A 26,294-nucleotide genomic window follows, 5' to 3' on the forward strand; every position below is an offset into this window, starting at 1 on the left:
AGAATGTGGGACCCAGGAGTGAATACAGGTGGAAGCTATTTGGTAAAAGTCTGCATTTAAATCCCTGAACACCTGTGACAGAATTCAGCTAAGTGCTGCACCAGTGTGTTTCAGTTTCAGTCCAAAAGATTTGAAAGCATTTGAAAGTAATAGCCATTGCAGATAATCACGCAAAACCAGCTTGGAAACTGTGAACATTTATTGACGAGGTTCCTTTTTATTCAAGTCCTTCTAGTACTTGCTGGATGTTCCAGCCTTAAAAAGCCATTACTAGGATCTATAGATGTTCTTTGTGATGTGCTTTCTCCTACTGATTTATCATCTTCTATTTCACTGTAAAACCTACACTATAGGACTGAAGTGATTTCAGATTTGCACCCAGCTTCACTAAATTATTTTAGAGATACTTCAAGTAGCATTAAATCAAGGCATTTGACCTTGGCAAATCATTTTATTACAGTTTTGTTAGATGTCTCATAAAGATTACCCACCTTTCTTACTGCTAATTTCTCAATACAGCACACATTTCTAATTTTAGACTTACAGAGCTATTCAATTTCTCCTGAAAACAAAGTATCTGAAGTCCTTCCAACACCCAGTCTCGTTCTCCTTTCCCCTTCTTCTCCTCTGTCCCTGCGCATTTTGACTAGCATAAGAAAGATATTCCTTATTCAAATTGACCTTGTTCTATTTCAATGAAAATAGCCAAGTTTTATCAGTGTCATTCATTGCGTAGCAGCAGCCAAAAAGATTTCCATACCTCAAAAGAAAGAAAAGAAAAAAAAAAGGCAAGGAAAAGAATGTAGGAAACAGCTCCACTGCAGTTTTAGGTTTGAACGAAACAGTAAATTAGTTTCTAACCTGTGCAGAACTAAGCTATTTGAAGAGAATTAGACAATAGTCTCTGCCATCTTAAACAAAATTCACTTCAGCTCAAGTAAGCCTTCTAAATTTTTCATTAGAATAAAATACTTAACTTTGCCTAGATCCTTGAATCCCATCTTACTTGAGTCTAATGACATTTTTTTATGTAACCGATATTACTATTAAAAAAGTGCGCTTGGGTCTATATAACTCCAAAGGTAATGAGAACACACAGTCACTCACACGTACTCTCATTAGTATAAAGCTATGTGAAGTATATTTAGGCGATGGCTCTGCAAAAATATTTTGTGTTAAAACCACAAAAAAATTAAGGGAAATTTTTATAATATATTAAATATGACTTTTCTTAGCCTGAATTTTCACTACTAGGGAACATTTTTTGTGCAGGTGTGTCATAACATTTAACTTTAAAATTGCTAGGTCTATGTTTTTCAGACTGAAAGTGTGAGTGCAGTTATGTCCGCTGTCCTGCTTCATATGTCCATATGTAAATGTTGCAAAGCTAATCTTTATATGGTTTTGGGAAACAAAACATTTTGAAATCTGGAAAGTGTCATCGTCTCTGTGGAATGAAGTATCTTAGTAACATCTACTGCAACAGCCAGGCTTATATTTATTGATAGCAGCTATTCCCTGAATCCACAAACTTGTTTGCATAGCAACAGCTTCCCCATTAACTCCCAGTCAAGAAGAGTTGTGAGAATGACTTACTTCTCCCATGACAAAACACATTTAAGGTTCACAATTTCTGGCTTTCAATCTTCACCACGTAGGCACCTTGAGTGTTCTCTTTACTTTTTGCCTAGAAGCAACAGAATACTACAATATAAGAAACTGGTTTCTATGTGTGTAATACAAGCTTGCAAAAGAAATCACAAGGTGCTCATCATGGCAAGTCCCTTGTAAAACACCGTAGCAGTTCTTGGGGCTGCTCTACCTTGCAAAGATGACCACATCTGTCCTGGATGCACCAGAATGAAGTAGAAGCAAACTGGATTAGCCAAGGGAAAGCAAATCCAGGCAGACCCCATCACATGACTATTTAAAAGCACTTTACCAGTAACACCTTCACCTATCTGACAAGTGACCCTATGGGCTAGTCAGTATATATCCAGTTACGGGCTTCCATGGGCTACTGGATGACATTGATCCCGGACTTTGTCAAAACGGCCATAGACAGAATCCTTTTCACCCCATGCAGAGCCATACATCTACTGAAGTATAGGTTCATCCTAGGACTTCAAGAAAATTCATGGTTACCCTGGCAACTTCATGTATTTCCCTACGGATACAACACACCCACTTAGAAGGAACTTGCCTTTATCAATATGACAAATTCATCAGTTGTTTCTAAATCAAACATTCAAGCAAGTCAGAATAAAGTAGCTATACTGTTTGAAAGATCTAGTAACTTATTCAGACATATTTCAGATGCTGCCTTGGATGCCTCAGTGTGTACTCTGTGCAGCTGTATAGGTGTCCATAGACACACACGCTTACCTATATAAATTGCATCTCCAGGAATTCAGAATTCCACAAGTTATTTAAAAAATATAGTCTTATGGTAGCTTGAGAAATAATACTGACCTTATTTTCTAAGGTTTATTTTAGTCATCTGTGTACTCCTGGTGTTTAAATCACTGTAAAATCAAAAATCCACCTCCCTCAAAAAAAAAAAAACAAACCCAAAAACTGAAGGGGAAAATCATATAATCTTCATGATCCGAACATGAACATGTTCAGCAAAACCTGCTTTCCTTCAGTAGACCATGCAAGTGTGACATTTTGGTCATTTGCATGCAGCCGTTCTGTCATTCCTCACTTAATAACTCTAATTTTACATACGTAGATGTCAGAACTGTAGAAGATTTAACCTGACCTGTATATAGGCTTAGAAGTGACCATAAACCCCAAGTAACCAAATGCAAGCCAAAATCCAGCATACATAATCACATGTTCCGATTCAATTTCCAATACTCAATTTTTTATTTTTTGAGGTATTTTGGAGAATCAATAGCTATCTTGATTTCTTCTGTAAATAGTTTCCAATGATTCTGACATACGAGTTAAGTTGATTTGCTTTGCCTGAACTTTTTGTTATAGTAAATCCCAGTAGCACTTCTATACCAATTAATGTCTTTCTGTACTGCCAATCACTGTATTTGAAACTTGTACTTTGCTTCGTCTGCAACCCACTGCTACCTACCTTCAGTTTCAGTATTTGTTCTCTGCTTTTGAGTGTATTTCAAATCGTTTGCTTTGCAGAGATATTACCTTCCAGAGGCAGAAAAGGCATTATCACTAATGTCAGCTCTCTTTAGTTTTCCAGAGTTATTATTCACCATAGCTGCTTCCTGTAATGCTCTTTCCTTAATGGATAAGGGAACGGTTATCCAGGGATATCCATAAGGAATGGATAATGGCTGCGGTTCATTCAACTGTTCCAAACTTTCTTCTCTTCTCATTACCTGCCCCTTCACTAGCATGTAGTAAAAGCAAGCGCACTTCATAGGAACAGGCCTCCAAGCACCATTCACGCCCTGAAAAATAGTATCGATGATGAGTCTGTGAATGGGTGAATAGGAAGTGCTTCCTTTTCCTGAGACATCATACGTGATAACTTTTATTTTCTTCCTTTTACTTTTTGTCCGTAACCAAGGGACAGAGTACATCAAATCCCCTACCAACATTTGCTCTTTCTCACCTTGTTTTTTATGTAATCTGTTATGCTGGAAGATGTGTCTGAATGAGAAAAAATTCCATTTTGGAAATCCATTTGATTTTAAAACAAGCCAAAAGATCCACCTGACCTATACTCCTCATATATCCATTTAAAGCAAAACTAGTATCGAGTAACTACATTTCTCATCTAGGAAAAAGGATGTTCACAGTTATTTGGAAGAAATAACCTGCCTTCCATGGTCAAAATCTGTCAGATTTATTAGGTCAATGAGAGACCCAGGACAGACATATTTTGAAGATGAATTTGGATACAAACTAGTGCCACAGAGACCAGAAGCATGAGCGAAGACAGGAGTTCTGTCATATCATCAAACAATACAGCAAGATGATATTGCAAGCAGCAGATGATATTGCAGAAGATTCCGTGACTAAAATATTTACAGTTACACAGGGACAGAGGTTTTATTAAGAATGATTCGAATAAGAATTCTGAATTGCACTAAGGCCAAAAGTTCATTTAATGCACGCTACTGTAAATCTACCACTCTGGATTCCTGCAGAAACACAGACAGATGAAAGGCTTCCTGAATTTACCTTGAGCTGTCTGATACTTCAATGTCTTGCATTTTTTTCTACATATTGACTTGCTCATACCAAATACCTTCTCTAAGTTATAGCTAATGTCGAATATGCAAGATTTACCTATGCAAGTACCACTGAAACTACTAGGGAATTCAATCTCTGAAACTAAATGAATTGCTCTAACACTTTAGTCATAACACAGAGGAATTAAAAAATCTGTCACTTGGCAATTTTCATTGAGGTGTGTGATCTTTGAATGATTGCTCTAAAGGCAAATCAGAGAGGCATTTTCACTATTTGCATTCATTACTTAAACTTTTATATAGCATTTGTGACTGCAGGCCAACAGACTGGGAGCTACTGTGGCAAGACGTATGGGAAGTGCCCTGCAACGGGAGCTGCAATCAGAACGTGTTATCCGCTGATATTTACAGAGAAACATGAAAAAGGACAAGTGTCTTATTTTTGTCTGAACATAAAAGCTAGCACAGACATGATGAAAGTATTGATCTCAGAATTAGACAATTAGCTTGTTGACACTTTTGATACGAGATCAGAGGTTGGCCATGCTTCTTCCTTTGTAGGGCAACAGTGACCTGTTGGATATGAGAGAGTGTTAATTGTGAAAGACCTTTATTTACCTAAGATTTTGATACAGTCTCACATCACACCTCATTAGTAAATGAGGGATTTAAATAACATCCCCTATCACATGGCAAATGGTTGAAAAGCCAATCTGAAAGAATATTTCTGGAGGCTACACCTAATGTGAGTCCTGCCACAGTCTTTCCTTTGTCTGAAGCTTCAGCAATGGATAACTTGGACACTTGGATAACACCCCGCTCACCAGGATTATTCATCATGCATAAAGCTATCACTCCAATAATTTCCTTCTAATGTTTTTCCATGTAAACAATTTCTGTTGTCATAATACTCCAGGTGTTTGCAAATGATGGTGGGAATACTGCAAAGTTGACTTCTCAAGCTAGGGCTCTGATTCACACATACCAGTTTCTGAAGCCACTAACAGAAAAGAAAGTGGTATAGAATCTTTAATCCCTTGTTATAATTAGTTTGACTGGATTTGCTTTTTCATCTCTAAATCCATTCTGGGATGCCATAATTACCCTAAGTTTTGGATGAGGGCACAAAATTATACCATTACAAAGAAATTTGAGAAGAAAATGCAGAGCACACTTTGCATTCACTTAGGTTTTGTTCTTAACATTCAGCTAATAGACAAACTCTCATGTCAAAGGACATCTGACAACTTTTTGGCTGAAAACTCTGGGATGACTGATTGGCAGACCCTAAGGGTAATGTTTATGTGACTCATTAATATTATTTGTTGATAATGTGCATACAGTTAGCATTAGAGATCTTACATCTCAATTATTTTATAAAATAATCAATACTGTTTATTCACTTCAGAAAGCATTTACACATTATACTGAACTAATTAGCTGAGGATTTTATCTCCTCTGAAAATGATGACTATGTATCAAAAGTATAAGATGAACATAAAGAACGAAAACGGAAAAGGTCACTCATCTCTCCCTCTCCTGACTCACCACTCCTTTTCTCATGCAGTCAGCCTGTTCTTCCCTAATGTATAAAACGCCGCATCTACAAATTTTCACCAAGGTATATCAGGTTGCATCACCACAAAAGAATTCATCTTAGATGATCTGAATATTTTAGGGGAGTGCGTTCTTTTAAGACCAATTATTTCAGATCAAAAAAGCTTGCCACAAAAGGTAAGTGATAATTACTATAATAGGTTAACTACTGAAAAGGTAAAAAACCTCATGAATAATATATTGTACATTTACAGAAGATGTATCCACCAAAAGGAAATTGCCTCTCATACAATTATAATTAATTATATATTCATCTACATATGTTACTTACGAAAAGAACCTCCATTTTCTAACAACTTCCCTATGCTGTTTGGTAAAGTTTCAGTATACGTGGCTGTTTCAGAACTGCAAGGAATAAAACACAGCCCAATACTGAAGAGATGATTAGCAGAACATGCATTCAAGTATTTAAAAACTTGTACAGGAAAACATATTTGGGGGGCGAACTGGAGAGGGGAATCTCCATGTGTTGTGCTTACAATATTTTTAAATCTCTTTTTTCCATTATTTTTATTTTCCCATAGCCTCCCAAACTTACTCAGAGCTGCCTGTATACACCCAAAAGATACATCAAATTTATATCTTCCCAGCTCACACAAATTGCTGAAGAAACAACTATTAAGGACTAAAACGTCTTTTCCCATTACTGTGCAGTTACTCATTGAAAAATGTAAGCACTGAAGACAATAGGACTAAACAGCCAACAACAGGAGTAAGGCAGTCACAGCCGGGTCCTAAGTAATGAATCCTCAGTTTCTAAGATCTCCTTGAGTCGCTCACTATGAATTCTGTAATGATCAGATAAACAGAGTATTTTTCCATAAAAGATATCATTACCACATCAGTTGTCATCTTTTTATTGGCCATCACTCCATGAATATTCACAGAACCCTCACTAACCTCTCAAAGCTTTCTTTCAAGAGCCATTAAACTCACTTAAAATTCAGAAAAGATTTTGTCTGTATCATCTTTTCTTTGATTCCAAATTCTTGGGAAAAATATCTAGAAAAGAGTCTAGATGCAAATAGATGGATACAAACTAGTGTAGCATTACTGTGTTTAATGTTCTGTTACTAAAATATGGAACCACAACAATGATTAACATTTTAACTGTTTGCACAATAACAACAATATTATTGAAGCAGTAAACTAGAGAGTCTAAATTACCATTTCACTACTACATTAAGCACATTACAGCCAGAAGGGCAAGTCCAGTCCTTGCTATTATTCACCACCACATGATTCTATCTCCTTACCTGGAGCAGACATTAGATATTCTATCACCCTGTGACATGTCAGATCAACTTGCCATTTTTGCAAACGCTACCCCTGTGGCCACATCATCATCGGTGCTAATGCAAGGGAAACAGCGGGAACATACAGATGAGGATAAGTCTTGGATCTGCTCAGTCCCCACCTCTGTGACATATCTGACCCATCAGGGGAACGCAGACTAGGGCAAAAGTTTTCCTTAAACACTGAGAATTAACGATGTAGCATTTTCCAACAGAACCGTGTTTTATGGGATAACTCCTGTCCAGGTCTACTTCTGTGTTAACTCAAACTGACATTTATTCCATTTAGTTCAGTTTACATCTGAGAAGTTCATAAATATTCAGTAAAGGGGCACTTACAGAGCATCTGGATTTAAACACCTAGTCATCTGAGTACATCAACTTGAGTTACAAAATTCAAAACTGCGTAAGAATTTTCATTAAGAAAAGTTCATTAAGAACTTTTCATTCACAACATTTAACAAAGCTCAACAGAAAAACCTAGATGTGCCAAAAAGAAAAAAAAAGTTATTGTATATATTACAGAACTTAAAGCCAAAAGTCCAAGTTTTCCAAACTCTGACACCTAGAACCAGTCTCTGGCATCTATACCATGGAATTCCATCTATACAATAGAATAGTTTCCATTGCTATAGTACGGCTTACTGATGCTCAACTTCATGAAAATAAGGCCGGTTACATTTAGGCACCAATCTATGGACTTTGAATCTGATTTCAGACTTCTGAATTGAAAATTTCCTTCAATATTCACAAGACTCTACTCAATGTTCTTGACAACTAATAAAATGACCAGAGAAAGTTGAAGTTTCAGTCTACATAAACTTTCACTATCCAAAGGATATTGATGCAGATAATGGGGCTTTGGCTTTCCTTCTAGCATTGACTGTATGGATATTGTATTCATTTTTCCATATGATTTGAAATATATAGGTTTAGTAATTTTGAAAATAAAGATCATGGTAAGCGATAAAAAATGTGTACAACAAAAGCAAAATAAAACCAAGCGATAAAGAATGTATTCTGTCTTCACAGAAACATGCATCTCTACTTCACCGAATATCAAATCGCATTCACATCACTGTAGCTGAAATATAAGTCTTTCAGAATACAGAAGGATAAGAATACTAACATGGCACAGCTTCCTCAGCAGATGCTATTAACCAAACAAATCCAAAAATGAAGTTGCACAGAAAGCCAACAATTCTGTTTTCCACAAGTACACTATTATGAACACAGTAGGTTTAGTATAAGATGGACTGTATCTTATATATTAATATATGTTTAATATATGATTTATAGTACAGTTAGGACCAATCAAATTAAAAACTAGCCCTGCTGTGCTAGTAATGTTATGTGTCTGGCAACATTTATATGGCATATTGTTGCCAGCACGCAAAAACTATATATAAGGAGTTAATATAACTGTCATTCTCTCTACTAACCAGTTCTCCAAAATTAAAGTACCACAGTCTATGAGTATTTGCAATTAAAGTACCACAGTCTATGAGTATTTGCAATTAAAGTACGACAGTCTATGAGTATTTGCAATTAAAGTACCACAGCCTATGAGTATTTGCAGAGAAGGTAATCATAACCCCTATCAGAGACTGACAACATCATAGAACACAAAATTTCTGAGAGTAGTCCAAAATTAACTTCCCACAGGTCTAGCCATGGCTCCTGTTGTTTGCTGTCAGAAAGCTTTGGCAAACGCAAATGAGAGGACAGATTTGGGAAAAAAAAAAAAAAAAAAAAAAAGCTTACAGCACTCTGGGGGGTTGTCCTGAGATGTTTCTAAGCAGCAAACACCAACAGACAGCCTTACAGTGTACTCTGCTTTCTCAGAGGCTCCTGTCTCTTCCTGCTGTGTCTGTGATAGGTGACCTCACCTCATCTCCTCCTGACTTCCATGCATTGTATCCATTTCACTAAATAAGAAGTATTAGGTAACAAACCTGATAAATTTCTTACAGCAAGGAGGAGTTCTTGAAATAAGGGTTTAGGCACGGGGAGTAATTTGCAGGGACCGGAAGGAGGACACACTTGCTATCAATTTCACAATGGGAAAAATTTATTTTCGCTTCAGTCATCTGTGCAAAGCTGGTACAAATCTTGATTAAATATATTACTGGGTCTGAGATACAGAAGTCAAGGTAAGAGCTGAAAATTCTCCATACTCTATAAACTCTTAGAGATTTCAGGCAGACATTTTTTAAATCTACACTATCACCAATAAAAAGTAATGCTTCTTTTGTTCACCTCATGTTAGGTCTAGAGAAAGGCTGGTTATGCTTCACCTATAAATAAGAAAAGGAGGTAAGAATATATTTGGATTGGAGAGCAGCTGAACTTCCAAGAGAGCTTTTTTCCAAAATAAACTCTTTTATACCAAACATTTTTTATATTAAGGACAGAAATTGCAGTGTCAACTCTGATGGCAACCCTGCTTCTCTTGTAAAGAACTCTCCATCTTTAACAGAAGAGTAGTGGAATCATCCACTACATGAAGGAAAATAGCTTAAAAGCTGGAACAGGAGCAAGAAGAAAGAAAAAATGCTACACACTCATGTAGCGACATAAAGCTGTAACAAAAGCTGTCAATAACTTGAGTGAAACAGAAAGCCTCCTTCATCATCAGTTCTTCCACTGTATCACATTTGCTCTATGTTCGCGATGGGGGAAAGAAGTTTAAGAAAAATCTTTGCAAATTCTTTGGTATTACTGCAAATATTTTATGTTTAAAAAAAAATTTCCATCCAGATAGTTTCACACAAGACTAATGCAACATATAAAGCGTATTATACATACTTACTCTTCTGTGACTAATTTCTCGAGTGTCAGATTTGTTTTAGAAGCGACATGCAATGCCTCATCCTACCACAAAATCCAGATGAAGGATTGTATTTTCAAGTCTGGGTTAATTTGGAATTAATTGTAAATACTCAGAATTCACAGCAATATATGATGAACATCCCCTTAGACATGTCCAGTACAAAGGGCACTAGAAAATATAGGGAATCTGTAGTTGCCCGATACGTTGAATGATATAATGTTGCTTGTAATTTAAACAATATTTTTTCTCTTTTTTTCCAATACTAGACTAAAAAAATAGCTGACATACAAGAAAGTGAACAAAACTATATGTGGCAAATATATTTTTATTAAACAAAAAGGCTCAGTCATGAAGCTTGATAATAAAGCCTAGTATATTATTCAGCATTGAAATTTCTAAAATTATAATGAGATGGTTCATGAACATTCTCATTATGTTAATCCAGATTCCTTCAGGAACATCCAGGATAAAAGCTGAATCTGACAGAAACCATTTGTGGCTAAGCAACAGTTTCTGCACTCACATATCTGAAGCGCATGTTAGTTCTGCAAAAGTGCTTTGTTCCTAATCTTTTGAGCTGTTCTTCATTAGACATGCAAAGCTCACTCTTGTATAATTTGACTGAGTTAAAAAGGCAAACCAGAAAAATTGTACATACTATACAACTATAACAGGAAATCTGCAACTGAAATTCTATTCAGATGGCCAAGCAAGGGAAGAAATCACTTATTCTTTTTTGCAAAAATCCCAGTACAGTTTTCAGAGCGCTGTGGTTAGCACATAATGATTAAACCAGCAGCAGCAGCAACTTCATTACGTAACTTCAGCTATTATTTCTTAAACAAAGTCAACATACGTGTATTTTGTCAGCCGAAGAAAAGTGTTTCACTGCTGCAGGAATTTGAAGACATTTCTTCTTGCGATTTTCAAAGGGACAACATATGTTTTACTAATTATTCAAATATTGAACAAAGAGTTTAAGGAATAATTCTAGTATTACAAAAATTTTCCTTCTTATTGGAACCTCATGGTCCTTAGTCTTGTAGCATAATTTGCAAACCTTAATTAAAGTTGGCATTAAAAATGCCTCTTACAAGCTGGAAGCAGAGTCGTTCCTTTTGCAGTTAGCAACTTTCCAACTTACAAACGCAAATATTTCTTAAAACTCTAGCCAGCTTTTCTCCCCTCCAGTAAACACACAAAAGGATGTGAAAATTTCAGGGAACAACATATTTACATTTTTAATCTCCTCACTAGAAATATAGTATCTTTGTGCTTAGCAAATACAAACACACTTTCATGAAAAAAAAAAAATCCAAGAAATAAAAGATCTTCTCTTGATGGTCAGTGGTATGGCACCCTCACTAGAATCACCAAGGCCACCAACAGCTGAACATGGATCATACTCTAATCTGACCTCTGATCAATATCATAGTGAAGAGGTTTTAGGAAAAAAGCCGTTGGAAAAATAGTAATGGCGTGCAAACCAATGCTGACACCCCCCCCCCCATTTTTAATTCAACTACAGTAGTTTATATTAAAATAACTGTAAATGTGTCAATAGCTACAAGACTACAAATCTTTTCCAATTACTACGTTTACATTGAAGGAATTAGCTGTCTTGCCTGCTTAATATTTAAAATTTCTATGGAATTCTCCATACACGAAAGCATTTCAAAGCATTTACTATAATTTATTTTAAATTAATCAGTGTCTTGGGAATATAATTATAAGATATAATCCAGTACTTTACTTTTTCAAATACTGAGAAATATATGTATACACGTGTTATATGTCATCACCAAAAAAAAAGGAATTAACATCTGATTAAATAGCTAATAAAGCTAAGTGATAGAGATGAGTTCTGTATATCTAGGTATTAAAATTACGCAAAATGTATCACAGCTTCATGACCAAAATAATCTAGACCAAATTTTTAATCAGCTGGGTTTAAATTCAATAAACATTATATTTCGTGATAATATGTAGGTATTTTTCTCAAGAATCATTAATAGATTCATATCTTATTCTAAAAGATGCTGGGAGAAGATGCCAAAGAATGGCTGCAGGTAACAAAGGTAGCTCTTTCCATGAGAAGGGGCTGAAGGCAGCGCAATCACGAATGGAAAGCATTTTTCAAGATCTGATCCTTTAATTATGCTGGAATAAAGAATGCAGTTGGGCAAAAATGCTGGATCTTCAGTTGTTGCAGTGAAAAAGAAAGTTCTTCAGTACTTCTACTTCAACGATCCATACCATATAGAGTAAGGAGAAAAGCAAGTTACTATGGAAGAGTAGTAAGCACTGAAGTGAATATAAAGTCATTCAACTTTCTATTATAAATAACAGCCATGTTACTATCCCTAATTTTCTTATGTGTTATATACATTTTCAAGCACTAACAGTCCCAAAATCATGCAAGTTTCATAACACACCTTTTACTAGTAAGTAAACAAAACAGGGATGCCTGACTACAAAATTCTTTTAAGAATACGTAACACACAGCCTAGTGACATGATCTTCTATCATCATCTGGCTCAGGCTCTACATATCTAGAGAGGTTTGGGGTTTTTTGTTCTTGCCGCACACGGTTCTGCAAACCTGTATTTGTTTTGCTGTGCCTCACTACCTCTGCTTTCCTTTGGGTTTAGGTACCACAGTAATATATCATCTACAATATGAAAAGCTTAACAGAGCCCCCTGGCATTTAGAAATTTAGCCTTATAGTGAGTGCCTAAGGAAAGCTAAGCATGAGTACAAGCATACCTGAAGACAGCAACTGAAGACCAAATGTTCTAAAGCAAAAAATTGAAGTGAAAGAAGATATCATATATTTACAAATATCTAGGTAAAGCTGAAAAATTAGAATCATCGATATGTAAAGAACTTCCTGTTTTTCTTTAAATGCCCCTGACATATGTACCTTACTCAAAACTATTGCATATAATTGATGGGCCGCTGCAGTGAATATAATGCCAAAATGCCACATCCGGAGGGAAGTTCTCTCAAAGCAGTTCTGCCTTCTGACTATTAGGAACTTGTACAACTTAGCATTCTCTGGCTATCCAAATAGCACAAGAAATGAAGAATATTTGTCTACCCACCCTCGTTTTCATTTTTTGTCTTATACTAAATTTGAAACACTGCAACAGTACTCATTATCACATTATGGATAGTGTTTGGACTTAAAAGTAAACATTCTTGCAGAATTGTATCTAACTGTGGCTATCCATTTTAGTGTAGGTTTGAAAGTAAACACTTGTGGAAATTCCAGTGCTGAAATAGTACAGTATGCAGCAGCTTATCTTCTAGACAACATGCGACATAAAGAATGCCTCATGTGGTCATTTCTTATTTAGTTACTGATTTAGTCCTCAAGTCTTATTCTCCAAAATATGATATAGTCAAAAATTCATAAACCCAATTTCAGAAGCATTTGTTCTCATCAACAGCTTCTGAGATTATGAAAGAAAAAAAAAAAGGAAAACCAGCAAAAAACCAACATCTACTCTTGCAACGTGTTAGCAGTCACAAAGAAGAATGATGACTAAAGACGAAGAGTACTGTTTCAGAATCCTGGTAGTATTCAGACTCAGTGACACACACACCTGATCGGTTACAGAGAAAAGCTTTCCTACAAAGCTTTGCTGGAAAGCAAGACATAGCATGTCTCATCCTTTTCCAGAAAAGAACACTCCTGGATCAAGGCAGACATAAATCTGTATTATTCATGCTAATCATGGAATCACGGAATCTTCAGAGTTGGAAGGGACCTCTAGAGATCATCTAGTCCAACTCCCCTGCTAGAGCAGGACTGCCCAGAGCACATCCCTCAGGGCTGCATCCAGGCGGGTCTTGAAAATCTCCAGAGAAGGGGACTCCGCACCCTCCCTGGGCAGCCTGTTCCAGTGCTCTGTCACCCTCACCGTAAGGAAGTTTTTCCGTGTATTTGAACGGAACTTCCTATGTTCTAGCTTGTGCCCATTGCCCCTTGTCCTGTCGCTGGGAACCGTTGAAAAGAGCCTGGCTCCGTCCTCCTTAAACCCACCCTTTAGATACTTGTAAACATTAATCAGGTCCCCCCTCAACCTTCTCTTCTCCAGGCTAAAGAGTCCCAGCTCTTTCGGCCTTTCCTCATAAGGGAGGTGCTCCAGTCCCATAATCATCTTGGTTGCCCTACGCTGGACCCGCTCCAGTAGTTCCCTGTCCCTCTTGAACTGGGGAGCCCAATACTGGACACAGTACTCCAGTTGTGGCCTCACCAGTGCAGAGTAGAGGGGGAGAATGACCTCCCTCGACCTACTGGCCACAGTCTTCCCTATGCAGCCCAGGATGCCATTGGCCTTCTTGGCAACAAGGGCACACTGCTGGCTCATGGATAATTTGCTGTCTACCAGGACCCCCAGGTCCTTCTCCTCAGAGCTGCTTCCCAGCATGTCCGCCCCTAACCTATACTGGTGTTTGGCATTCTTCCTTCCCAGGTGCAGGACCCTACACTTGCTTTTGTTGAACCTCATTTGGTTCTTCTCTGCCCAGCTCTCCAGCCTGTCCAGGTCACGCTGGATGGCAGCACGGCCCTCTGGAGTGTCGGCCACCCCTCCCAGCTTGGTATCATCAGCAAACTTGCTGAGGATACACTCTGTCCCCTCATCTAGGTCATTAATGAATATATTGAACAAAATTGGACCAAGTATTGACCCCTGAGGGACACCTTACATGTTTTGATGAGTTACCAGCAAGGGATCTAGAACTTAAATGTGGAAGCTATTACGAAACAAAGCACGTGAACATCGGCACCATTTTGCATTGAAAAGCTCAAATTTTTTCAAATGTCAATAAGGTTCTGTTTCTGGCAGATATTTGAACAACTGAATTATAAATTTGAGTATAAGAAATAATAAATAAAAATTACATAAAGGGTATGAGTTCTTATCCTTGGACTCCTGCAACAGTTATTTTCCTTTATCTGGTGCTATTTGGGACCACTTCCTTTTCTTTGCATCCATTGGTCAATTTTCACTTTCTGTGAGCCAACACTTTTATCCAAACCGATTTAATCAAATCCATTCCGTAAGTTCTTTAGTATACAGCTGCATGCTTTAAAAACAACTTTCTTCTCTCTCTTGCGGCATATGCAATAGCCTGCAGTTATCAACTACTCACAGCTACAAAGACTGACAGGGCTATTAATTGCAACGTATCTTTTTAGTGAAAAATTTCACTTGCCAATTTATGTGCTAATCTAATTGTTTTGAACAGGAAAATAAAATATATTTTGTTATAAACATGATTTACAGTAATGGAATGGATGAGCCCAAATAAAGAATGGATAAGTACACTTGAAACAATTGTAAAGAAAAAATGCATAGGTATGTCCTCAGCCATTGTGATTATTTTTTAAACCAGCCTTAGAACCAAATTTAACATTAAATCTAGTTCCTTGCTCTTCAGTATACGGAAGACTGACTGTCAAAATAGCTAGCAGTTCTTATTTTTAAATTACACTAACAATATATCATGACGTCATTAAGAAAGTATGAGTCTTCACATCCTTTGTATTTTAATATGGGGGTTTCAAAAGTGAGCATGGTGGGACAGTAAATTAGTATTAACAAAATGCTTAGACATTTGCTGTCTCTGAAGACAAGTGACATTTCTGGTAGTATTTGGTGAGCATAAATTGAACTGACCTTGGAAGAAACCTTGATGTCCTCATGTGCATAAACCAGTGAGGAGCTATCTATATGCAGTTTCACACCTCATGAACTTTTACACATTATTCATTTGAATCAGAGATCCAAATACAAAATCTGGCACTTGGGACATCACGTGGATTTCTGATATTCCTTGGCAAACGTAGGGTCCTGAAACGAATGGCTGTATTTAAATGATTTACAGATGTAGGGGTAGGATAGTGGGGAAGAGGATTATTTTCATATTTTATTCCAGATGCATACCTAAAGTAGAGATAATCATTGTTCTGCCTAAATGGTGTTTCAAAACACCGCATTTGAGAGAGCACAATGGCGCGGAAACTGATTATACAAAACATGAGTGGAGACTGCAGAATTTCCTAGCATCTGGCATACTCAGTTAAATGAAGAGCTTGTCATATGCTGGCTTTTCAACTGTGGCATGTCACCTAAAGTCTGCAATGCTACAGCGTGGGTGAAATGACACAGCTGATACGCCACTACGTGACATACCTTTAATTTCACATGCCATGCATAGCTGCATCCCCCACTGGGAAATGTTGCAGGGTCATATATTTTAGGTGACACTACATTGTTTTGCTGGACTATTTGCTCCAATTTAAAGTCACAATTAGCATTTGAGATGAGAGGAAAAATGTTAGCCAAGCTGTTTGAATGGTATACTTTAACTGGAGACTGTTTTTTATCCTCTCATAATGCTAAGCACCATTGCTACAGTCATTTATTTCATGTACAGGAGATATCTGAATTGCTATCAAAGAAGGCACGTGGTAGATGCATGATAGAAACCTCTACATAACTATTTTTGGCAGAAGTTGAAACAAAATAAAATGGCAATATATGCTCTATAATCAATATACACAAGTCAACAAAATATGTGATTTAACACAATATTTCCAGTAATATGTTACGCTTTCATACACAAATGGCAAAACATACAGAACAAGACTGCTTTAAAAAGCTACAGCAACAGCAGAAATACCAAAGGAATGTAGTGCCATGAACACAATTACAGAAATAATCTTCCATGTTGTGTCATTCAAATTGTAAAATAGTAAAAAAGATTGTAAAAATATAGTCACAAACACATAGCTGAAACAAAGTTTTTGATAGGGCTCTTCATAAAATGACAGAGCAAAGACCTATATCACTTTGCTCCGAAACTTTAGGTATGATGTTATGCAAATGAATAGGCTATTCTCAGTCCCCACTTCAGGAACTTGCTTCTTTAAACATGACCTGCATCTGCACCTCATGTCTGCCTTTGCATCTCGGGTTGGAAGAGTATTTCACGACTTTATTTGAGAAGGAATTTAAAATGCTGACCACTCGATGATTAGCAAACAATCCAGATAGGTTATGGCTTTATTTTTATAAGTATGCAATATTAAAAAAAAAATCTTTTTCTAAACAATAAATGTTTTTTTAAAATATAAACAAAATTTAAATACTCCTATAAGTACTTTTTGAGTAGCAATGGAAATTTAAAGTTATGTTTGAGAGGACAGGTCCACCATAAGGAAATAGCCATAAAGGCTTTAACACTGACCCGCAATATACCTCAGTCGTTGTCTGGATGTACCTACCGTAGGGTAACTCTGTCCATGCCTATTTAGTCCTTGGTCTTTCTGCTAAAACAAACATGTAATGTGAAGAGTGTCTGGCAATCCAAAGGATTTGATCTGTTTGCCACAGTGTGGATCAGTATCACCAACTCAGTCACTATGTGACAGTCGGGTGAGCCAGTGTCCAACTCAGGCCAAAGTAAAAGCAGCTGAATTAGTGGCAAGCTCCGTAACCTATTGCTGCTCCAATAATCCCATTGTCACCATTTTGATACAGTAATGGGGAAGCTAACAATCCATTCAGGTCTGACACTTCATCTCTTCAAATTCTAGGACCTATAAAGCATACATACAGTCGTTCCCGCATATATGTAGAAAAAAAATCACTACTCCCTTCTCAGAGAAGAACAAATGGTATTGAATCATCAGTAAATGCAATGTGAGCAGTCTGTAAAATTTACACTCAGAACTATCAGAGAAAATAATTTTGAAATATAAAAAGAGCTCTGAAAACTAGATAAAAGAATGTAAACAAAAGCTATTCTTTTTATTCTGAATTACCCACCTGACTCAGTGCCATAATTTTCTAGGTAGGAGGAGGAGAAAGAAAAGAGAAATATCTTTAATATCTTTCCCCTTTACTCTCTCTCTCAGTGAAGAAATAGCTGAAGAAAACATAACAATCTGAAAGGGCGCATTTTCCATTGTGATTGCAAAAGCCGCTATATACTGTAAAGCCTGGTACCTTTTAGCTGTGTTCAAATTTGTGATGCTACTTTGAAAATGAATAATTTATGAAAAATTATAAAATTAAAATGCTTCCCACAACTCCCCTAATGATTTCATGCAAATACCTTAACTGCACATCCCTTGTTATTCATCTCCTATTAACCCTTTACAGTGGAATGAGGAGCTCTCTACACTGGGTTGTATGTAACCCTGGGCACGAACAGCCTTGAAGTTAAATTCGTAGACTGGGACGTTTCTCTCACAACAATGATTATGCAGCAAGAAACCAGAAATGCATTGATTAAATTATTTTTCCTAGAATTTTAACTGAAACTATCATGCATTTAACGTAGTGTAGAATGCATACACAATTAAAATGCAAACAAATCTGTGTACCACACGAGTACACTGTAAATACTTCTCCACCAAGACTGGCTGAGGAGTGGGCTGGCTGCGCATTCATTGGTCTGGTCTTTTCACATAAATCATAGCTGTCCAAAGTCTAATCGGATTTACACTGGCTGCCAGCGTTCCCAAAGGCTTCTGCACTAGCCAGCTTGGCAGTTCTGTAAGGAAGGCCCAACCGCACACTGTACAGCCTCCAGGGAGAATCCTTATGTTGAGCACATCCCTCCATGGCCAATTAAACTGGCTTTAGAGTCACCTTGCACTGCTGGCATGGTGCAAAGCGCCTGCAGTGCAGCTGAGGACTGGGGCCAAGGTGTTGTCAGTTCCGATCCTAAGGTTGGGAAATGCTCTATTAGAGAAATTTTAGAGTTACTTTCACAGCTCATTGCAAAAGCACCACACACATAACCGTCTCATAAAATAAAACCCTTCCCCGTGACAAAAGCTGCAAATGAAAGCATTCTCACCTCAGCACAGAGCAGCTCCCACACCCAAGAAAGCAGGACTGGAAAACATTATGGTTATGGCTGTTGACTACAGAAATTTCTGAAAGAAGCCTCAGAAAATATTACATATATCTTTTGTAGGTATAACAGATGAAAAGATATTTAGAAAGCTCTTTATTCTAGGAAGCATTTTAAGGTTTATGTTGCTTGCAAAAGTTCTACATTTATTATATATACATATATGACGTTATTCAGTACAGCACTTTTACTGCCACACTATACAATGACAATCATCTATAAAATGCTGACTAACCAGCAGCAGCTGTTGAAGAACTTGCTGGAGTTGCAAACTGACCTTTCTCAGGAGTTTGAACTACAAGCTGAGAAAACTGAAGTATTAAGGAAAGAGTAAACAGAAACAACAAATAAAAACCGGCAGCTGACTTCACAGTTGAAGATTCAAAATCTAACACATCATAGTCACCTGTAACCTCAAGAACCTTATGAGAGCATTATAAAAATATGGAAGTACACTAAAAAGACTCAAGGAAGCAGCTGTTTAAATAGTAACATAAGCATTGCACATTAATTAATAGCCAAATACAAGCACAAATTATTATATGCAGAATTCTTTTTAATTAATATATATGTATATATCCATTTATGCCCCTGCATCTGTGTGTATATATACATATATATTTAAATGCAAAGCCTTTTTCATAAGGTCATTTTTTGAGCTGAAGCAAAGCTATTTGCACCAGAGTATAGACGGCTGTATCATGTATTTCCTATTCATGTGCGTATATATGGCACGGCTCTTCTTGGCTTTAGTAAGAATGTGCTCGGGCTCTTTGTCAGCTAATTAGTTAGAATCAGGAAGCTGTGTGAATGTCTATTATGAATTTAATTAAAGCAAATTGCAGAGATTTTCTTTGAAGCATATTTTTAACACGTGTAGCACAGCAGTGTTTCATGTTGTTTTACACATCTTCACACCAACACATTCCTCTGGACCACCAGTCCTTTGAAATGCCAGGACTACACTTTACCAGGCATACTCATCAGTCCTGTACCAATTTCACAATGGAAGGATCTTTCCTTGCCTCTTATTTTACTTTCTTTGCATCAAATTATAGCCTGGCTTATATTAAAAATGATTGGGTGTATTTAGCAAAACGAAAATTAATGTCTTTAACACACTACATGTTGGTGACATTTTTCTATGCATAATATACGTTCATTTTCGGTCATGTACTTATGGTAAGAAGAGGCAAAGTCAAAAGCAGAGAATATCAAAAGTGGACTAATTTGAGAAGCTTAATAGCATCAGGACTGTGGAATTCAAACCCAGATCATCTATTTGCTCTGAGAATAGAGCAAACACCGAAAGGCAGACAAGTCTGCATGCGTTCACATTTACTTTTGAAAGTGTCCTTTCTTGAATGGAAACGGACAGTATTTCTTTATACAAGTGGACTCCTAGGGATAAATGTCTCAAATCTTAAAAACCCAGGCAAGGGGTATACTGACAGAATTATTTACAATTGCCATGATGCAGTCATAGAAATAAATGTCAATGAGCTAAGATACCTTGTAGACTAAAGCAGTATGTATTCCTTTATGAACAATGTGCTTCAGTCACAGATAGCAGCTCCTGAGAGGCTGCTTTCCAATGCAAATATCATGGATTCTTACAGGATATTCATTTCATTCTTTTGATCATTTTCCAAAATATACCACTTAGGCATGGACACGCTAAAATGAAATTTTTCTTTATCCTTTCTAGTATTCTAAATAGTACTCAGAGTAAAGTAACAGGGACATAAAGAAAAAAGACCATTTCTTTGTCTGAATCCAGATATTGTTTTCTGTAGCTGAATTAGTTTCATTGATACAGTTTTTGCTGAGTATCAGGAAAATATACTCCATCCAATAAAAAAAAAAAGACAATTATTGCTATTTACTATTTAATAATACACGGGAAACACAAGAGAAACACTTGTACATCATACTGTGATGAATCACCATCCAATCAAAAAGTTTCTTTCTTACAGTCTCTCTCTCCTCTATGCCTCTCAGCAGAGGGAATGGGAATTTGAGATTTTGCACAATGTCAAGAGCAAAATCAGCACTGAGTAGAAATAATACATTTTTCTCGTTGTAACTTCATGGCACAAAAAACCCGAGCAATTTATTCCAAACAAGGAGAGAACTCAATCTTCATATTGTGGATTCAGTAACTTATGCTCATTTGCATTTGTTACAGGGTCCTCTATTAGCAGGAACATGTTCTGTTTAAACAAAAGTAGGGGAAAATAACATCTTGATTCCCTTATATTTCAAATAGGAGATGATAAGGATCAGCTATGAATACTAAAGTAGGAGCGTAAGAGTCCACATTTGAGGTTATTTCTAGCTATACGACAGCCTTTTTGTGGACTCTAAGTGAACCTTTCTGCTTTTATGCTTCAGCTTTCCTATCTGCAAAACGGGAATGAAAAGTGTTCTTCGGATGTATTTCCATATTTTTAGAAAACACCAGGCATATGAAATGCCATAACACACTGTTGGTGGGATAACAAAATTATACATTGTTTAATATATACAGCCATATTAAAACTCTTAAATATAATTAATATAAGAAGGTAGGTTACAACTGACAGTTTTTGCATTCAATGTGTCTCGTGGGATACCCAACAGAACATGGACAAAAAGCATTTGCAAAAAAATCTGCTTCAATTAATTCCAGTGTAGTTGCATACAAGGGACAGAAACTATAAGCGAATGATGGTACTAATGGAAAGATTTTGTTTCCCTATTGATTCGTTCAGAGAGACCACAAATGACACTGTCTATCATCTGTGAATATAAAGTTGGAAGCATGCAGCTGCAGAACTGTGTAGAAGCAGGCATGGTGTATCCACTAAATGTTATGCCCTGTAGACCACAACTCACTATAAATCCATCTATCTAGCAATTAGACACTGCAGCCTGAAATTTCTGTTAAAAAGGGCACTGGTACAGCTTGTACTGAAACTAATAATTATTCTCACACATGCCAATTCATAGCACGTAGAGAAAAGAATGTCTCAGGAACCGACCATTAAAGGCTTTCCAATGGTACACAACAGTACCACCAGTTGCATCTGTCTGTGGGTTTTTAATGAATGTATTGTATGTTCTCCTGATGAAAATTAATAACAATGCTTAGTTGAAAACTGCTTTTTCTTACAGGAATATTCATGAAACACAAGAGCAATTGTTTTGGTGTGAACATTGCTGAAACACATGGAGAAATGCTTTGATATAAACAAGCACATTTTATTCCATGTTCTCTCTCTCCTAATCGATAAAATTTGCAAAAGGACACAACACTGCTTGCTGGCCTGCACGCCAAACGCAGCAAGAAGGTAACCAAATCAATAGGGAAGTGACTTTGAGCTAAGTGATTTATAAGCTGTGTTTTACTATCCTTTCAAAAATATATCATTAAAAACACACGTAGACTTGTAAAAGAGAGAGTTCCACTAACTCTGTTGCAACTTCCATTGACCTGCAGCAACATCTCTATACAGTAGGTTTGTACTTGCAATAGAGAGGGGAAAAGATGGCAGACCCTGAAGGGAAGTTAATAGGCAGTAGATTGTCTTTTCATTACAAAAGAAACTGATGAAATCCAGACAATAAGGGATGAGGAAAATGCCTACATCGGCAATCTGGTATTCTTCTTATATGGGTTCATGTTAGAATTTAGAAATAACATCCATTTCATTGTAGATTTTTATTTTTTAAAAACATAAAATTCCAGACAAAAACTATGAACGAAGAAGCTAATGGTTCCTGATGAACTGAAAGACTCCTTTTCTCAGCATTAAAAGTTCAAAATGTTCAACATCCATTCAAGGGTTTACTAGTTTACCAGTCCTAAAACAGATTTCCCTCAGTGCTACCCAGCTGTGCCTCTACATCTATGAGCTGCTTAACAGCTAGTTAAATGTATAAAACAAAACTCAAAGATCTACAGAGGCAGTTCAAAAATGTTTCACTTCACATAAAGGAAAAAAAAGTAGGTTTAATACATTTTTTAATCTCAATCGGTTTACTTATTATTTTTTTTTGTTTACACTGGTCTCACTTGGTTGACCTGTCAGGATGCACATTATCACTATAATTTACAATTAGTATTACTACGAGGTAATAAGATTACGGAACAGCAGATCCCATTCTACACGCTCACCTTTGACCTACTTTGGTACTTACAGTTCATTGCAGCAGCAGCCTAGGAAATACTTTGAAATTTTTAACACTTAAATTTTTCCATTGTATATTTACATCTATCAAGGACTGAATATGGATTCTTAGACTACCACAAAATGGTCTTTTACTGTATTACATGCCACAGATTTTCATCCATTTAGCTCTTTAAAGAGCTCTTAGTCAAGTATAGCTGATGCTAAAAAGAACCATCCAGTATTAACATGAAAACCATCCAAAAAAACCATCCAGTATTAACATGAAAACAAGGCATGTAAAGCTTTACTTCCCTTGGGGATGTTTCTCCTAAGCTTCTTAGCCATACTGGTTTCTTGCATGGGCTCTTTTGCCCAGAAATCATACACAGGTGAGGTTCTCAAGGTGCTCTTAGGATTGACATTGCAGTAAGAGGCCTTCCAGGATACAGCTTCCCCCTTTAGTCACATAGTTGGAGGGACTCACAGGTGTGAAGTATTTCACTAACTGAAATGCATTATGTCAACAGTAATCCAAATGGTACGACTGATGCTGGAATTAAACCTACCCCAAAGGTCTGTAAGAACTGCAGAGTTTGGCAACTATGATGAAATGATACCTCTTCTGATTGTCAGAATTATTGATCACCCCAAAGAGAACCTGGATTACAACATGTATCCTGTCTACCATGCAGAGGCCCTTTGGTTTCACCACATCTGCAGAAAGTGTCAGTGACAACTTTTTGTGACCCCAAACAAAAAGCAAAAGTGGATGGATAATCTGGTAGGTACTTCTGCGCGACACTGTAGCCAGCATAAGGATGCTGGAAGCCCTGACAGTGTGGGTGTTGAGAGGAAAAAAAAATAAAACTATCAGGACAGAAGAGTCTCTCTGTCACGGTGCTCTGGAGAATACTAAAGAGCAATGAGGATATGGCCATTATGACTGCAGTTCAGAGTGTGGCTGAGAACCCACACCCAGGAGAAATGGGCTCCAGGGATTACATGGTGGTTAGTTGATTTCAAAGCTATCAGTCATTGTCATTACAGCGTGAAATAGGAACGACTGTCTGTAGCCAAAGGTGAAACAAAATTATAAAATGCTAGCAAATATCTAATTCAAAAGAAGGGTCTGGATCAGAGTTCGGTAACTAATGTACAGAGGATTTAAAAATAAAAGACAGCGGGATTTTGGAATTTCTCTTTCCATTGGAAACCCACTTCCATTTTGACACTACGGTGGGACAGGAATTCCTCAAAGTTAGATCAACACAGAAAAAATAACTTTATCAGCATGCATTTCTAAATACTTTGGTGAACGGAAGAAAAGTCAGCTGCCACTCAAGGCTTCAGATCTGGAATACAGGGTTCATTTAGATACGCCCATTTTCTATAATTTACTGTTGAACTGTATTCAAAATATGCTTTTTAGTATTCACACATTCCCTCTCACGTATTTGCTTTGAAAAGAAACACTGCCTGAACTTCCTACGTAGTGTGGAGACACCCAGTGGAAAAAACAACGTAGCACAGGACTGAAATGACACTGGTAACTCGAGCTGCTATAAGGAAAAATGGGCTGTATCTCTTACCTATGCTGCGATTTCCAACAATTTGACTGTTGCCTCTTGGCTATCAATTGTGAGACTAAGAAGTTCTCATTTAAAAGCCTTCACAATCCATACCTGAAATAAACAATACGTTTTAATCTTCCCAATAGCGATTTCTTCTTTGAGATTTTTTTTTTTCCTGTGATTTGGAAGGAAGAGGTGGTGATATAAAACTACAGAAGAATTAAACCTCATACTTTTTCTTTTTTAACAATCATAAAAGTCTCCACAAAATTTTTTAGGTTTATATTTTGAATAGAGATTTTGGTTTTCATTCTATTTTCCGATTTCATTTTATCTTCCTTTCCTTAAAATGTACTGTAATGCAGAAATGGGGAAACAGTTTAAACACAGGCATGCTACTTACTTGGGTGACCCAGAGAGAGGGCAACTTACCAGCTGCTCTTCTCTGTAGAAATCTAAACAATTAATTTCCTATTTTAAAGAAACATTTTGCGTAAAGTAAGTACTCCTTTATTGTATGTCTCGTGACTAATGAGATCCTCACAAATCTTTGTAGACGTTGCAGGAGAAATAGCTTAAAATACTTAGTTTCACATTTCCCCAATACTTTCTTAAATTATTTTTTTAATTGGGCAACCATTACTCAGAGAAATGGTAGAGTCCAAATTCTTCTTGCATTAAGTTCTCTCTTACATTCTTCATCTGATCAGTGCAGCAGATGAAAAACAAGGAAATAATTAGAGAGCCACAACTCTGTGGGCAAGCCAACACCAACCTAATGCCCTAGCAACACATGCTTTTCATAAAACATTACACGTCAGCTGAATTAACAGATCAAAATTTTGTCCCTCTTCTGATGTCAGAGAGGCAGAAGTGTTTGGAGCAGAAGCCAGCTCTGTGTGCTTCATTCCAGCTGAGAGCTTTCCATCAACAGAACAATTCTCTACTGATTAATTACAGCCAGCATCTGGCTCCTTTATATCACCTGAACAGTAAAAGATGTCAGATCAGTGTGGAGATATCTGTCCTTTCATGTAGCAGTTAGTGAAACCAATACTACAGGATGTAGTAGTTAATTATTACATACTACGTAATTCTTTGAATAAATTAATGGTACGAATCACAGCATTAAGTGTCAATAGAAATGACTGATGGAAAGGAATGGCAGATTAATATAAAACAAAACAAAGACAGTCAAGCTTCTCACTTTACTGGGTATTTTCAATTAATTTTTGATATTTAAGTATCTTAATTTTCTTTGACTCATTTACTTTAAAGGAACAAGATGGTCACAAGAACACTTTTAATAAAGTTTTTTTTCCAAGGTGGATTTGCTAAGAAAGAAAAAAAAAAAAAGCACATATGTTTCATCAAAAGCCACTTGGAATCACCCAGTGTGTAAACCTTGAGCTGACCGTTTTGCAGAACCATCCAGAATACTTCAGAGATTGTTTTTTTTTTCTGAATAACAATAGCCAATTTAAAGATCACTGTGTGGATCTATATTTGGTTTTCCATTTCATATTACCTGGCACTTTTTGAAAATTTGTTAGTATATTACTACATCATTCAGTACCCAAAGATCCTTCTCAAAATCTCTGCAGCCAAATTAAGTTTTCACTGTTTAAAATAATTGAGGAAACAAAATTTGCTGTTAATACATATTATTTACCCTTTTTGATAATAATTTATGAAAGTATAGAATTATATAG

General features: G+C 36.7%; 1 protein-coding gene across 1 annotated transcript in view; it reads right to left on the minus strand.

The window, feature by feature from the left end:
- The window catches only part of CACNA2D3 (calcium voltage-gated channel auxiliary subunit alpha2delta 3), a 551,583-nt gene that overhangs the window by 499,140 nt on the left and 26,149 nt on the right, over window positions 1-26,294 (minus strand). The window contains exon 4 of the mRNA XM_063348451.1: window positions 24,601-24,693. The gene's annotated coding sequence lies outside the window, so the exon portion shown is untranslated. The remainder of the gene's footprint in view (window positions 1-24,600; window positions 24,694-26,294) is intronic.

This window comes from Chroicocephalus ridibundus, chromosome 10 (genome assembly GCF_963924245.1).
Source record: "Chroicocephalus ridibundus chromosome 10, bChrRid1.1, whole genome shotgun sequence".
Classification (NCBI taxonomy): domain Eukaryota; kingdom Metazoa; phylum Chordata; class Aves; order Charadriiformes; family Laridae; genus Chroicocephalus; species Chroicocephalus ridibundus.